Source organism: Puma concolor, chromosome D4, assembly GCF_028749965.1.
Source record: "Puma concolor isolate L17-30 chromosome D4, mPumCon1.1.hap2, whole genome shotgun sequence".
In the NCBI taxonomy this organism is placed as follows: Eukaryota; Metazoa; Chordata; class Mammalia; order Carnivora; family Felidae; genus Puma; species Puma concolor.
Genome location: NC_141679.1, coordinates 77,203,725 through 77,218,589, shown reverse-complemented (window position 1 = coordinate 77,218,589; position 14,865 = coordinate 77,203,725). Strand labels below are relative to the sequence as shown.

Genomic DNA, 14,865 nt, shown 5'->3' with positions numbered 1-14,865 from the left:
GGACAGTCCACCTTCATGTGGATCGGGGAGAAAGAACCCCTTTTTTACAATCAGGGGACCTCCAGAGGTAGGCAGAGTCTGCCTCTTACTTGCTGTGTAACCTCAGGCAAGTCACTTGACCTTTCTGGGCTTTAGTCTGCTCATCTGCAAAATGAGCATGATGATGCTGGTCCTACCTTAGCATTGCTGAGAATAGTAAAAACTGCCCATGGCAACAGTCTCCTTTCCCTCTGCCTGCATGCAGCCCTCTTCCATTGCTTCCTGAATGTATTTCCTATTTGGGGGAAAGTCACAAGGGATCCAAATAGCAGTTTACCATTTTCTGAGCACCTGCCATTGGGTCAGACCCGTGTTAGGCATGTGATATGTATGGTTTCATTTGCTCAGAAGCGCAGGGGGGTAGGAAGGACTCTCTCTCCAGTGTGGAGATGTGGAAATGGGGAATCCAGGGCACACAGTAGGGAAGTGGCAGATTTCACCCACAGGAGGAGTGGGATCCTATATGGCTGACAGTGTGTTCAGCCTGTCGTTCATGAATGGTATTACTGCTTTTGCATTGTCTTACATAATCTTGACTATGATCGGATGAGGCAGTGCTATTAGGAGGAGGCGGCTCTTGTCCTAGGAGGAAGGACTGTTGTTTTGCTTGCACTAGTGATGAGAGAAATCAGATACTTGCTGAGCCCTTGGAGGAGGACAAGGCTTTGCCCGTAGTTCAGCAGGTGGGAGTCGTCCTGGTGGTGTCTTAAGTCATGCTCAGTCAATTCAGAGGGGATTCTCCACTTCCTTCGGAAATAGTTTAGAGCTGCTTCTCTCCTTTTCACAACTCATAGTTGCTTTAGCAAAAAAACCAAGCAGCTCTGGGCACCTGGGTAGCTCAGTCGGTTAAGTGTCTGACTTCGGCTCTGGTCATGATCTCACGGATTGTGGGTTCAAGCCCTGCATTGAGCTCTGTGCCGACAGCTCAGAGCCTGGAGCCTGCTTCAGATTCTGTCTCTCTCTCTCTTTGTCCCTCCCCCCACCAATAAAATATTCAATTAAAAAATTTTTTTAATTAAATAAAAGAAAATAAGCCCAAGCAGCTCAGTTCTAAGAGACGTCTCCAGCTTCCTGTTTTCCACTGTCTTCTTTTTACAGTATAGGAAACAGACTCAGAGAGGCGGATGTGCTTGCCTGAAGCCACCCAGCAAGTTAAGAGAGAGGCAAGGCAGACCCGAAACTCAGCTCTGGAGATCCTTATTCACATGCATTTATTTATTGAGGGCTTGCTAGGCTTTGGCTATTTGTCTCTGTCATCCTGTTTGCCTTCCACACCCACTTTGAGAAAGGTTTTCCGGATGGGGAAACTGAGGGTCAGAGAAACATGACTAGCACAGGTGACAGTGAGTAAGAGTCTGGGTCTGAGGCTGGAGTTCTTTCTATTATCCCACCCTGTCTCTCAAGCCCAAGGTTGCAGAAGAGAAGGATGATGCCACACTGGATGCCCCACAGGGCCCAAGGGAGGGGCAGGGTTCTTTCTTCAGCACCAGTCCGGAGATTCCCCAGGTTTATTTGTCATATGAGTCCATCAGCCCCCAGGAAAAGTTATTCTGTCTTATAAGTTGGTTGTTTTTCCTTCCGCTCAGAACAGCTGGTCCACCTTCTAGACCTGGGGGTGGGGTGGTGGAGCAGCTCATGACAATTTTGCACTTGAAGCAATTTGCATTCCATAATTAATGAACATTAAAATGCATAATTACAAACAGAAACAAATGGCTTGGTGATGTTGAAAACGGGCGGGGAAGGAGAGAAAGAAGGCACAGGGGATGGAAGAGGGGGCTGGGAGGAGAAAGGCAAGGCCAGTCTGTTGCAGGAACAGCCAAGAATCCCCTGTAACACTCCCCCACTCAGATCCTCAAGACTTTAAGGCTCAGGGACTCAGGCCCAGGGTGTTCCTGTGGGTCCTCGCCTGAGGTGGGGCAGAATGGAGGCTGTGAAGTTCTGGAGGTCAGCTGGTCTGGGTTTCTCATGCACTTACTGAAAACCTTCTGGCAAAAGAGCAGCCTTCTAAGGAATGAGGTTATTATGATATAGACCTGCCCCTTTTCTTCTGCCCACTTCTAGCCCCACAGAGTCTGCCTCCCAAGGCTTCTTTTGTGAGCTCTAAGAAAGTGCTTACAGATAACTGAATGCACTGACTTCAGTAATCTCTTCAAAGTACCACACCAGATCACTTCACAACCTTCAGTGCCTTCCAGTTGTACTTAGAATCAACTCAAGATGCCTTCCCGTGGCTAAAGTCAGGGGTCAACAACTTTTGTGTATAAAGAACCATGTAGTAAATATTTTAGGCTTTGCAAGCCACATGTGGTCTTTTTTTTTTTTTTTTTGGTCTCATGTTCTTCCTTAAAAAAAAAAAAAAAACTTTAAAAATGTAAATATTCTTAGTACTGTGGAAAACAGGCATTGGGAAATAGATGTCTTTCTCCTGCTAAATACAGCTAGAAATGCTGGAGGTTACATAAAAACAAACATAAGTCTATAAAAGATAGCGAAAAGGGAGACCAGCTAGGAACATGGGGGGCCCAAGGAAAGATATGGTGGCCCCTACACCTTGAGTTTGCTTTTTGCCTCATATATCCCAAGCTTAGAGCTGAAGGAGCCAACAAATCAGAAATTCCAATATTTAAAGACCAAAAAAACAACAAAAAAAAACAAAACCCCAAACCCAAAGCCTTCTCTTCTCAGCCGAAGTCCCAAGAAAAAGGAAGCCTATGAAAACAGAAAGTCTTCAGACAATAATCACTCTAGCCAAACATCATAGAAATAACATGGCCCATTCCCAACCCATTCTAATAAAGGCCAAGTAGGAAGCTAGACTTCCATTGTTACCAGACTGATACCATCTGATAATGCGATCCTCCCCTGTCTTTGCTGCATTGGTGGCCAATGGTGTCCAAGAAGGCCAAGTGGGGAAACTGGGATTCTACCTCCCCTGGTAGTAATGAGGTATGCCTCCACTTTCCCCTACTGGAACAGTGTCAGAGAAATCCAGATAAAATATAAGGTTTAAATAAGATACAGAGTTAAGGGGCACCTGGGTGGCGCAGTCGGTTAAGCGTCCGACTTCAGCCAGGTCACGATCTCGCGGTCCGTGAGTTCGAGCCCCGCGTCAGGCTCTGGGCTGATGGCTCAGAGCCTGGAGCCTGTTTCCGATTCTGTGTCTCCCTCTCTCTCTGCCCCTCCCCCGTTCATGCTCTGTCTCTCTCTGTCCCAAAAATAAATAAACGTTGAAAAAAAAATTAAAAAAAAAAAATAAATAAATAAATAAGATACAGAGTTAAAACATAATAACATAACATAATGCCCCAAGTTGTCCAGGTTTCCGTTGAGAATCACTTGTCATACCAAGAACCTGAAAGATCTCAAACCAAATGCAAAAAAAGATGGCCAATAGATGCTACTATGAAGATAGCAGAGATATTGGAATTTGATGACAAATATGTTAAAATAGCCATCATAAAAATGCTTAAGCAATTTCAAGCACAAATGAAAAAAAACAAAGTCTCAGGAAAGAAGTAAAAGATATAAAGGAGAAGCAAATGAAAATTATAGAAGTGAAAAATACAATAATTAATTTTTTTGAAAGTCACTGGATTGACTCGGCTAATAGAATGGAGAGGACAGAGAAAATCACCAGTAAACTTAAAGATAGAACAATAGAAATTACCCACTCTGAACATCAAGAGAAAAGACTGATAAAATAAACAGTCTCAAGAGCCAGAAGGAGAGAAGAAAGAGTGGAACTGAAAAAGTACTCAAAGAAATAATATGTGGATCCTGAGAAACTTAACAGAAGACCATGGGGGAGGGGAAGGGGGAAAAAGTTACAGAGAGGGAAGGAGGCAAACCATAAGAGATTCTTAAAAACAGAATAAACTGAGGGTTGATGGGGGGTGGGAGGGAAGGGAAAGTGGGTGATGGGCACTGAGGAGGCCACCTGTTGGGATGAGCACTGGGTGTTGTATGGAAACCAATTTGACAATAAATTTCATATTTAAAAAAAGGAAATAATGGCTGGAAACATCTCAAATTTGGTAAAATGCATAAATATACATATTTGAAAAGCTTGAGCAAACTCCAGGATAGACACAAAGAAATCCACACCAACAATCATAGTCAAATTTCAGTTTTTCAAGGAAAAAATCTTGAAAGCAAGGAGAAAGAAATGATATTTTATCTACTGGAAAAACACAATTTGTTTTTTTTGTTTTGTTTTGTTTTTTCAATATATGGAGTTTATTGTCAAATTGGTTTCCATACAACACCTAGTGCTCATCCCAAAAGGTGCCCTCCTCAGTACCCATCACCCACCCTTCCCTCCCTCCCTCCCACCCCCCATCAACCCTCAGTTTGTTCTCAGTTTTTAAGAGTCTCTTATGCTTTGGCTCTCTTCCACTCTAACCTCTTTTTTTTTTTCCTTCCCCTCCCCCATGGGTTTCTGTTAAGTTTCTCAGGATCCACATAAGAGTGAAACTATATGGTATCTGTCTTTCTCTGTATGGCTTATTTCACTTAGCATCACACTCTCCAGTTCCATCCATGTTGCTACAAAGGGCCATATTTCATTCTTTCTCATTGCCACGTAGTACTCCATTGTGTATATAAACCACAATTTCTTTATCCATTCATCAGTTGATGGACATTTAGGCTCTTTCCATAATTTGGCTATCATTGAGAGTGCTGCTATAAACATTGGGGTATAAGTGCTCCTATGTATCAGTACTCCTGTATCCCTTGGGTAAATTCCTAGCAGTGCTATTGCTGGGTCGTAGGGTAGGTCTATTTTCAATTTTTTGAGGAACCTCCACACTGTTTTCCAGAGTGGCTGCACCAATTTGCATTCCACCAACAGTCCAAGAGGGTTCCCGTTTCTCCACATCCTCTCCAGCATCTATAGTCTCCTGATTTGTTCATTTTGGCCACTCTGACTGGCGTGAGGTGATATCTGAGTGTGGTTTTGATTTGTATGGAAAAACACAATTTGAATGATGGTGGGATTCTCTTGAAAAACCAGGAGGCCAGAGGCAAGTGGCACAGCATTTTATAAGTGTTGGATAAAAAAACAAAAACAAAAACAAAAAACCCCAAAACTGTCAACTCAGAATCCTATGTCCAGTGGAATATCTTTTAGGAATGAAGGAGAAATCAGCACATTCTCATATGAAGGAAAACTTAAAGAATTAGTTGCCATTAGACCTTTTTTAAAAACTGGCTAAAGGAAGTTCTCCAAACAGAAAGTAATGATAGAAGAAGGAATCTTGGAACATTGGGAAGGAAGAAAGAATACGGCACAAATATGGGTAAATGCTATAGACCTTCCTTGTTTTCTTGAGTTTTCTACATTATGTTTGACAGTTAAAGTAAAGCTGATAGCACTATTTGACGTGGTCCTAAAAGTATTTAAAGGAATATTTAAGAAAATTATGTTGCAGATGAGAGAAGATAAAGGGACATAAAGGGAGGTAAGGTTTCTATATGTCACTTAAATGGGTTGGCATGAATAGACTGTAATAAGTTATGCATACCTAGAGCAAACACCAAAAACTATATAAAGAGATGTACTCAAAAACACTATAGACAAATCAAGATGGAATTTAAAAAGTAATGTTCGAATAACCCACAAGAAGACAAGAAAATGAAGACAGTAAAATGAAAAATGGAGAACAGAAAACAAAATCAAACATCTGGCTTATGCTCTAAAATACTAATAATCACATTAAATGTAAATGATTTAAAAACGCAAAAGACAAATTGGCAGAGTTAATTTAAAAATATGGTATGCTTTTTACAAGAAATTCACTTCACACATAATGATTTTAGCAGGTTAAAAGTAAATTAAAAAGGACATATGAAGGGGCTCCTGGGTGGCTCAATCAGTTCAGCGTCCAACTTTTGATTTCCATTCAGGTCATGATCACAGTTTGTGATCTTGAGCCTCACTCCTGTTTGGGATTCTCTCTCTCCCTCTCTCTGCCTCTCTCCTGCTCTCTAAATAAATAAATAAATAAATAAATAAATAAATAAATAAACGTTTAAAAAAAGACATGCAAATCAAACAAAAAGCAGAGGTAGCTATGTTAATATCAGATAAAGTAAGCCAGAGAGGGCTATCAGATAATATTGAAAGGGTCATCCACCAAGAAGTCTTAACAATCCTAAATGTTTTTGCATCAAATAGTGAAACTGCAAAATTTGTGAGGCAAAAACCAATAGCACTGAAAAGAAAAATAGATAAATCCATAATTATAGTTGATTACACCAACCTTCCTCTCTCAACAACTGATGGAATGGAACAGTTAGAAAATTACCAACGTTATAGAATAACTTAATAACATCATCAACTAAAAGGATCTAGTTAATTTTATAGAACACACTGCCCAACAGCAACAGAGTACACATTCTTTTCAGTGCCTATGGAACATGTACTAAGATGGATCGTATCTTGACCATTAAAAAAACCTCTATAAATTTAAAGAATGCAAATCATACAGAGTGTGTTTTCTAGCTACAAGAGAAGCAAACTACAAAGCAATAACAAATAACAGAAAAATCTTTAAACATTTGGAAACTACACAACAAATTTCTAAATAATCCATAGATTGAAGAGGAAGTCTCAAGGGAAATAAAAAAAATACACTGAACTGAAAGAAATAAAAATACAGTATATGCGAATTTGTGGGATGCCATCCTTTCATTGTAATTTCTCTGGGTCCTTATATTTAATGAGGAGGAAACTTAATAATCATGAATGCATACATTAGAAAAGAAGTTTCAATTTAGTAATTTAAACTTCCACCTAAGATCCTACAAAAAAGAGAACAAAATAAACCCAAAGCAAGCAAAAGAAAGGAAATCAATGCACTTAAAAACAGAACAACAGGGGCGCCTGGATGGCACAGTCGGTTAATCGTCCGACTTCAGCCAGGTCACGATCTCACGGTCCGTGGGTTCGAGCCCCGCGTTGGGCTCTGGGCTGATGGCTCAGAGCCTGGAGCCTGTTTCCGATTCTGTGTCTCCCTCTCTCTCTGCCCCTCCCCCGTTCATGCTCTGTCTCACTCTGTCCCAAAAATAAATAAAAAACGTTGAAAAAAAATTAAAAAAAAAAAAAACAGAACAACAACACAACCTATAGATAAAAGTCAAGGAAACAAAAAAAATGGATTCTTTGGAAACATCAAGAAAATTGAAAAAAAAATCTAGGAATACAGATAAAAGGGAGAGAAGATGCCAGTTATCAATATCAGGAATGGAACAGGTGAAATGCAATATCATTTATAGTGCCTAAAAAAATAATGAAATATTTAGATGTGAATCTAACATGAATGGGACATGTATGCTGAGAACTATGGAATGCTAATGAAAGAAATTTTTAAAAGATCTAAGTGGAAAGACATATTTTCTTCATGGATTAGCATTCAACATAGTAAAGATCTCAATTCTCTTCAAATTGATATAAATTTGTAGTATGATTCCTATCAAAAATGACAGGATGAGTTTTTTATGGATATACACAAGATTTTTCCACAATTTATATGGGAGGGCGAAAGAACTAGAATGAGCAACACTTCTTTCGTTTTTGTTTTAATTTTTTGATGTTTATTTATTTTTGACAGAGAGTATGAGTGGGGGAGGGGCGGAGAGAAAGTGAGACACAGAATCCGAAGCAGGCTCCAGACTCTGAGCTGTCGACACAGAGCCCAGTGCAGGGCTTGAACCCTCGAACCGCAAGATCATGACCTGAGCTGAAGTCAGATGCTTCACTGACTGAGCCACCTAAGCAAAACTTCTTTTGAAAAGAAGAATAAAGTAGAAGTCAGTCTACCCAATGTTAAGGTGTGTAAGAGGGACAGACCTATAGATCAATGGAACAGAATAGAAAACCCAGAAGTGTCCCACACAAATAGCTCAGTTTGTTTTTGTTTTTTGTGTTTTTGTTGTTGTTGTTTTTTACAAAGAGGCAAAAGCCACTTAAATGGGAAAAAAATTGGAGCTTTCTAACAAAGGGTGCTGGGCACAATAGCACATTCACAGTCAAGAAAACAACCCTCAGGGTAAGTCTCACACCTCATGCAGAAATTAACTCGAAATGTATCACAGAATTAATTGTGAAACATAAAGCCTTAACACTTCTAGAAAAGTACACACACAGAGGAGAAAATCTCTGAGAGTTGGGTTTGGCAAAATGTTTTCAGATTCTAAAAGTATGATCCATAAAAGAGAAAATGGTAACTTGGATTTCATCAAAATTGAAAACATTTGCTCTGTGAAAGCTCATTTGAAGAAGATGAGAAGACAAGTTACAAACTGGGAGAGAAAATACATTTGCAAGCCACATCTCTGACAAAAGTCTAATGTCTAGAATATATAAGGAACTTTCAAATAACAGTATAAAAAAACCCAAATCAATCGGAAAATAGGCAAAAGACATCAAGAGACACCTCACTGAAAAAGATCTACAGACGGAAGGTGAGCACAAAAGATACTCAACATCAATAAGTATTAGGGAAATTCAAATTAAAGGCACAGTGAGATCTCACCACACACCTATCAGGATGGCTACAATAAAATATATTGACGACATCAAATGATGTCAAGGTTGTGGCAAACTGAACCACTCATACGTTACTGTGGGGATTTAAAATAGCACAGACACCCTGGAAAACAGTTTGGCAGCTTTCTAAAAAAAATTAAATCTGTAACTATCCTATGACTCAGAAATTGTACTTCTTGGCATTTTTTTTCAGAGAAGTGAAAACTTAAGTTTACACAAAAACTTGTATGCAGATGTTTAGAGCAGCTGTTCATATTAGCTAAGAACAGGAAACAACTCACATGTCCTTCATCGGGTGAATGGTTACACACACAATGGTATGTCCACAGCATGGAATACTACTGTGCAATAAAAAAGGAGGTAAATATTGATACATCAGCAATCTGGATGCATAGGAGAATGATGCTGAGTGGGGGGAAAAAAGCCAATCCTCAGAGGTCACATACTGTATGATTATATTTACGTTCTATTCCTGAAGTGACAGAAATTCTATAACGTATTCTGAAGAATTCTATGATATAAAGGAATGGAGAACATGGTGGTTTCTGCGCATTAAGGAGAAGAGTCGGGTGGGAAGTGATTGTGGAAGTAAAGGGCAAAAAGGGGAATTTCTGTAGTGATGGAAATGCTGTGTATCTTGACTATCAATGTAAATATCCTTGGGGTGATATTTTTTCTATATTTTTTTCCAAGATGTTTCCATTGGAGGAAACTGGTCAAAAGGTACACAGGGTTTCTCTATATCATATTATTTCCTACAACTGCATGTGAATCTACAGTTATCTCAAAATTAAATAAAACATGAAAAAAAAGGCAAACAAACAGGGTTCAGACTGAATTTGACCTGCAGCCTATAGTGTGCTAACTCTGGCTTAAGTGATCTGGTCACCGCCTACCTCTCACACCTTGCTTTGTGCTAGCCTTGTTTTTCCCTGTCTCACTGAGCTATGTCCTCCTCTGTTCCATGGACAGGCGAACACTGCTCCTCCCTCAGGACTTTCATACTTCCTGTTCCCTATTAGAAAATTCTTCCCGCTTGTATTCACCCAGGAGGCTAATTATTCAGGCTTTGCTCCGATGTTGAGTGTATGCCTCCTTCAGTCCATCCCCACTCACTTTATTCTTTCTTCATCTTGCTTTTTTCCTCCGTGGAATAACCATTTTCTGTTTACTTGCCAATCATTTGTCTCCTCTCTAGGATTTAAAGTCCATGATAGCAAGGCCTTGTCTCTCGTGTTTACTGATACATTTTTAGCACTGAGGAGGTATTCAGTAAATATATTTTGAATGATCCAATGAAAGACTTATATAGATAACAAAGGAAGAAGCTAGGGATGCCTGGGGGGCTCAGTCTGTTAATTGTCTGACTCTTGGCCTCGGTTCAGATCATGATCTCACAGTCGTGAGCTCAGGCCCCGCATCGGGCTCTGTGCTGACAATGCAGAGTGTGCTTGGGATTCTCTCTCTCCCTCTTTCTGCCCCTCCCACCATTCACATGCATCTGCACACATTCTCTCTCTCTCTCTCTCTTGAAATAAATACACGTTTAAAAAAAAAAGAAGCTAATAGTTTTAGTTAGGTTTTCTTTTGGGGGTTGGGTTCATTCATTTATCATTTGTTCATTTGTCCTTCATCGATTAAGTGCCTACTATGTGCTAGGTTCCGAGCCAGGCACTTCAGGTGGGTTTTCTCATAAAGTCTCCAGAAATGCCTCCAGTAGAGTGGCCATTCCTCCCTAAGGAACCCGGGCGTTCTTTGAGGTGAAGCACTTGCTCAGGGTCTCAAAACCTGCATGGGATCACGCCTGACTTCAGCCCCCACATTCTTGTCTGTGAGCTGTCCCTCTGTTTAAAGAAAGGAAACTGAGGTCCAGCTGGGTTCAGGGACATGTCTGACACACAAAGCAAGTGAGCAGACGTGCCTGGGCAGGAATTCTGATCTTCCTGTTTCTAGTGTATTGGCACATGTCCCTTTTGCTCAGTGACATCTGCTCCTGACAAAGAGGAAGTCTTCTCCAACCAAGGCCTCCCCACTCCGGCATCCCCCCGTCGTACTCACACTTGGAGGGACTTTATTTTCCCATTCAAATTATGCTGTGCTTCTTTGTTTGTTCTATTACTAGTCCTCTGTCTGACAGATATGTATATTCCTTATCTCTCAAACTAGTTTCTAAGCTACTTCAAATTACCCACAACAGCAGCTGCCACTTGCTGAGTGTGTGTTGAACATTTGACGCATTTGTCTCACTGTATTAGTTATCTATTGCTGTATAACAAATTATCCCCAAATTGAGCAGCTGCAAACTAGAAGCTTGTATCATCTCACATAATCTTGGAGGGTTAGAAATTCAAGAGTGGCTTAGCCAGGTGGGTCTGGCCCCTATAAGATTATAGTCAAAATGTCAGCTGGGTCTGTAGTTCTCTGAAGTGGCTTTACTGGGGTTGGAGGATCTGTTTCCAAGCTTACTCATGTGTTGCTGGAAGGTCAGCCTTGCTGGCTGTTGGCCAGAGGCTTCAGTCCCTTGCTCACAACATGGCAGCTTGGTTTCACCACAGCAGTGCTATGAAAGAGAGGGAGGGAGACAGAAGTTTCAGTCTTTTACAATCTAATCTTGGAAGTGATATACCATCAGTTCTGCCATATGCTATTGGTCATGCAGACCGACGCTGGTAGAGTGTGGGAGGAGACTACACAGGGTGTGAATACCAGTAGCAGGCATCATTGGTGGCCATCTTTGATGCTGGCTTTCGCTCTGTTTACTCCTTAGAGTAATCACATAAAGATAGATGATGTTGAGTCACTGGCAAGAGGTTACACAGCTTATAAGAAGCAGAGTTTGGATTGAAACCCAAACCCAAACCCAAACACACAGACATACTATACATCCTGTCTGGCGCTCAGATGGTTTATTAAAAAAAAAAAAAAAAAGCGGCTACTATGTTCCAGACGCTATGCCAAGTGTGTAGTGTAGCTGAGGACAAGGCAGGAAGGTCCATAGTATTACCAGCTTTGCATTTTGGTGGGGGGAGAGAGATGACAAACTGTGAAATAGTTGAAATAATTTGCAAATCTCAAATGATATTACTAGATCTAGTCTGCCCTCTCCCACCCACAAGGACTCAGGGTATGAAGTCCACGCTGGATGAAGGGGTGATCATATGGTGATTGGAAAACCCACTTCATATACTCAGAACACCTCTCCCATGGTCACAGATCAAATGCAAGTTTAATTCTAGCTCTGCCTTTAATTTGCTGTGTTACGTTATTCAAGCACCTTCACCTCTCTGAGCCTCAGTTTCCCATCTGTAAATCATCATCAAGTTTGTCTTCAGACATAAAATGCTTTAACATAAAGGGAAGTAAGTGTGGTGGATGGGGCCCCAAGCTGGGACTAGGGGACCGGCTGTGTACCCTCTACTCACGTGCTGGGGGATTTGTGGTGATGGACACCCTCCTACTCTCTGAGCCTCAATTTTACAGTAAGTCGGTGAGGTCAGCTCTAAATCCATCTTTGCTCTGACTTCCCAAGATGAAAAATCTACCATTCAGTAAGTGACAGGGGAGTGCAGTGAGTTGCCTGAGTATCAGTTAAGAGCCACCGAGCCAGAAAGCCTGAAAAGCCCCACCCCTGCCACTTCTCCTCAGTTTCCTGATCTGTAAAATGGGACTACCAACCTGTATTGCTTTCCTGTGACTACCAAAGCACCAGAAACTGTGTGGTTTAAGATGACAGAAATGTATTCTGTCTCCATTCCAGAGGGCACAAGTCCAAAGTCATGGTGCTCTCAGGGTCACGTTCCCTCCACGTGGGTTCTTTGCCTCTTCCAGCTTTTGGGGGTTGCAGCATTTGCTGGCTTATAGCCATGTGGCTACAATCTCAGCTCTGCCTGCACATGGCCTTCTCGTCTTGCGTGTGATCTCTCTTTGCCTCTCTCCTGTGGGGACATTCATGGCTGCATTTAGACCTACCTCGATAAGCAGGTAGTCAACTCCATGCAAGAACTTTAATCTTTCAGAACTTTAATCTGCCAGAACTTGACCATAGAAGGTGATATTCACAGGTTTCAGGGATAAGGACAGAAACATATCTTGGGTAGCCATTCTCAGCCTGCCACATGACCTCATAGGCTTGCTGTAAGGACTAAGTAAAAACAGGGAAAGTGTTTAGGTCTTATCTGGATTACAGAACATACTTTTGAAAAAAATTTTATTTATTTTTTTAAAGATTATTCATTTATTCTGAGAGACAGAGAGAGAGAGAGAGAGAGAGCACAAGTTGGGGAGGGGCAGAGAGAGAGAGAGAGAGAGATTGAGAATCCCAAGCAGGCTCTGCTTTGTCAGTACAGAGCCCGATGTGGGGCTCAAACCTATGAACCTTGAGATCATGACCTGAGCTGAAGTCGGCGGCTCAAGCGACTGAGGCATGCAGGTGCCCCCAGAACATACTTTTATAAAGAACAAAAGTAGTAGGGAATCAGCAGGGGATGGGACAAACTGTAATTCCATGCCCCAGATACCTCCCGTCACCTGGTGAGAAGGTCAGCCATTCTTTTCAGTGCTAATTCCCAATCTCTGCAGACAGACAGACCCAGCCCTGAGGACCAGTAAATGGCTCCCAAATGACCCCATGACCAGGTGCCCTCCTGTCTGACATTGAATGTTTAGAGACAAGCAGGGACTTCCTCTGAGCTTGTATTAATATTTACAGCACTTCACTCACATGGAAAATTGATTTTTCTTTTTAAGCACAAAATGTAGCCAGTTTTATAACCTTTCTGCAGCTTGACAAAGGCCATTTATAACCTACTTTCTCCGTCACCCTCCCTGGCGCCAGTCTCAAATGTCTCAAAGAATTCTCGTGCATTGGTAATTATGAATTCTTCTTAGGCGAAATTTAATTTCCAGGAGGATTGACCTTTTTCTTTTTTGTGGTTATTGTTATTGTGGTCTTTGTGAATTGATCTGTGTGTATGTGTTTGTTATTGATGGGGTTCAGGATGGAGGCTTGGAGAAGGGACCAGGGAGCTGGGTGTGGGGTGTGCAGTGGGGGCATTTTAATCAGTGATGTCCAGTGATGGATGAGGAGGGCTGAGCTCTGGGTGTTAATCTTTGTAGACAGGAAATGCCAGCAGGGTGACTGAAATTAAAACCTAGTACCTCATTTTTGGTCCTGAATGCAAGAGAAGTTGGAAACTGCTTCTCTGTCTGCTGGACTGGACAAGATTAGCTCAGCTCATCTAATGATGGAAAATAAATTATATAGCCAGTTGTCCCTACAGTATAGGATCTTCCAATTATGGAGCACTTAGCAGATGCCAGGCACACTCAGAAGAGCATTTGACTGAGGTCACTCAAGATTGGAGTCACCAGGGTACTTTTAGGGACCAGAGGGCTACGGGTTTGTTTACCTGGAGACAGGTGTTCCTGGTGAAACAGGAGCTGAAACATCTACAGAAGACCTTGCCTATCAGCTGAAGGGAGATTCAAAGTGTTATTGTTCTGGAAAATGCAGTTACTTATTTAAGCTGGGGAGTGATGATTGAGAAATACCACTTAGGAGGATGGTGTGGAGGAGACCTAACTGGAATTTGCAGGCTCCCGATGTGGCCATGAAGGGGTCCCATTCAGGACTCTGGAAACAGGGATGGAGACGAAAAGACAAATTCAAGACAGGAAGGGAGACATCAAACTCAGGTTTGATGAGTACCAGATTGCGTGCCAAATTCCGAAGTCAGACGTGCACTCCCAGGATCCAGTTGAAGCTTCCCAACAAATGCATAAGTGTAGGTGCTCTGCCCATTTAACAGATAAGGAGGTTGAGGCTCAGAGATGGTGTGTACCTTGTCCCAGGTCACAGAAGGAGGAGAGGAAGAGCTGGAGTTTAAAACTCATGTCGGTAGGAACTCTTTAAAATATACCTGGCTGCCTGCCAGGGTGATTTTTTTTTTTTTTTTATCAGTGGCAGATCCTACTGGATAATAATAAACACAATAATGATGATGATTCCCACAGGGTCAATGGTAATAGCAGCTAAGGCTTGCTGTGCAGTTGCCACATGAGCCACTTTGTTCTGAGCACTTCGTTCTGAGCAGTTTGTTCTGAGCACTTTGCCCACGGTACCTCCTTCTATTCTCACACGTCTACCGGGCGGATACTGACAAAAGTCCCATTTCAGAGGTGGGCACAGTGAGGTTCAGAGAGACCATACAACTATTAATTGGCCAGACAAGACTTTGACACCCCCTCTGTGGTCTCTGACGCTTGACCCTTCT

At 41.7% G+C, this 14,865-nt stretch overlaps 1 protein-coding gene across 5 annotated transcripts in view; it reads left to right on the top strand.

The window, feature by feature from the left end:
- Window positions 1–14,865, top strand: part of ASTN2 (astrotactin 2) — an 881,464-nt gene that overhangs the window by 540,893 nt on the left and 325,706 nt on the right. The window lies entirely within an intron of this gene.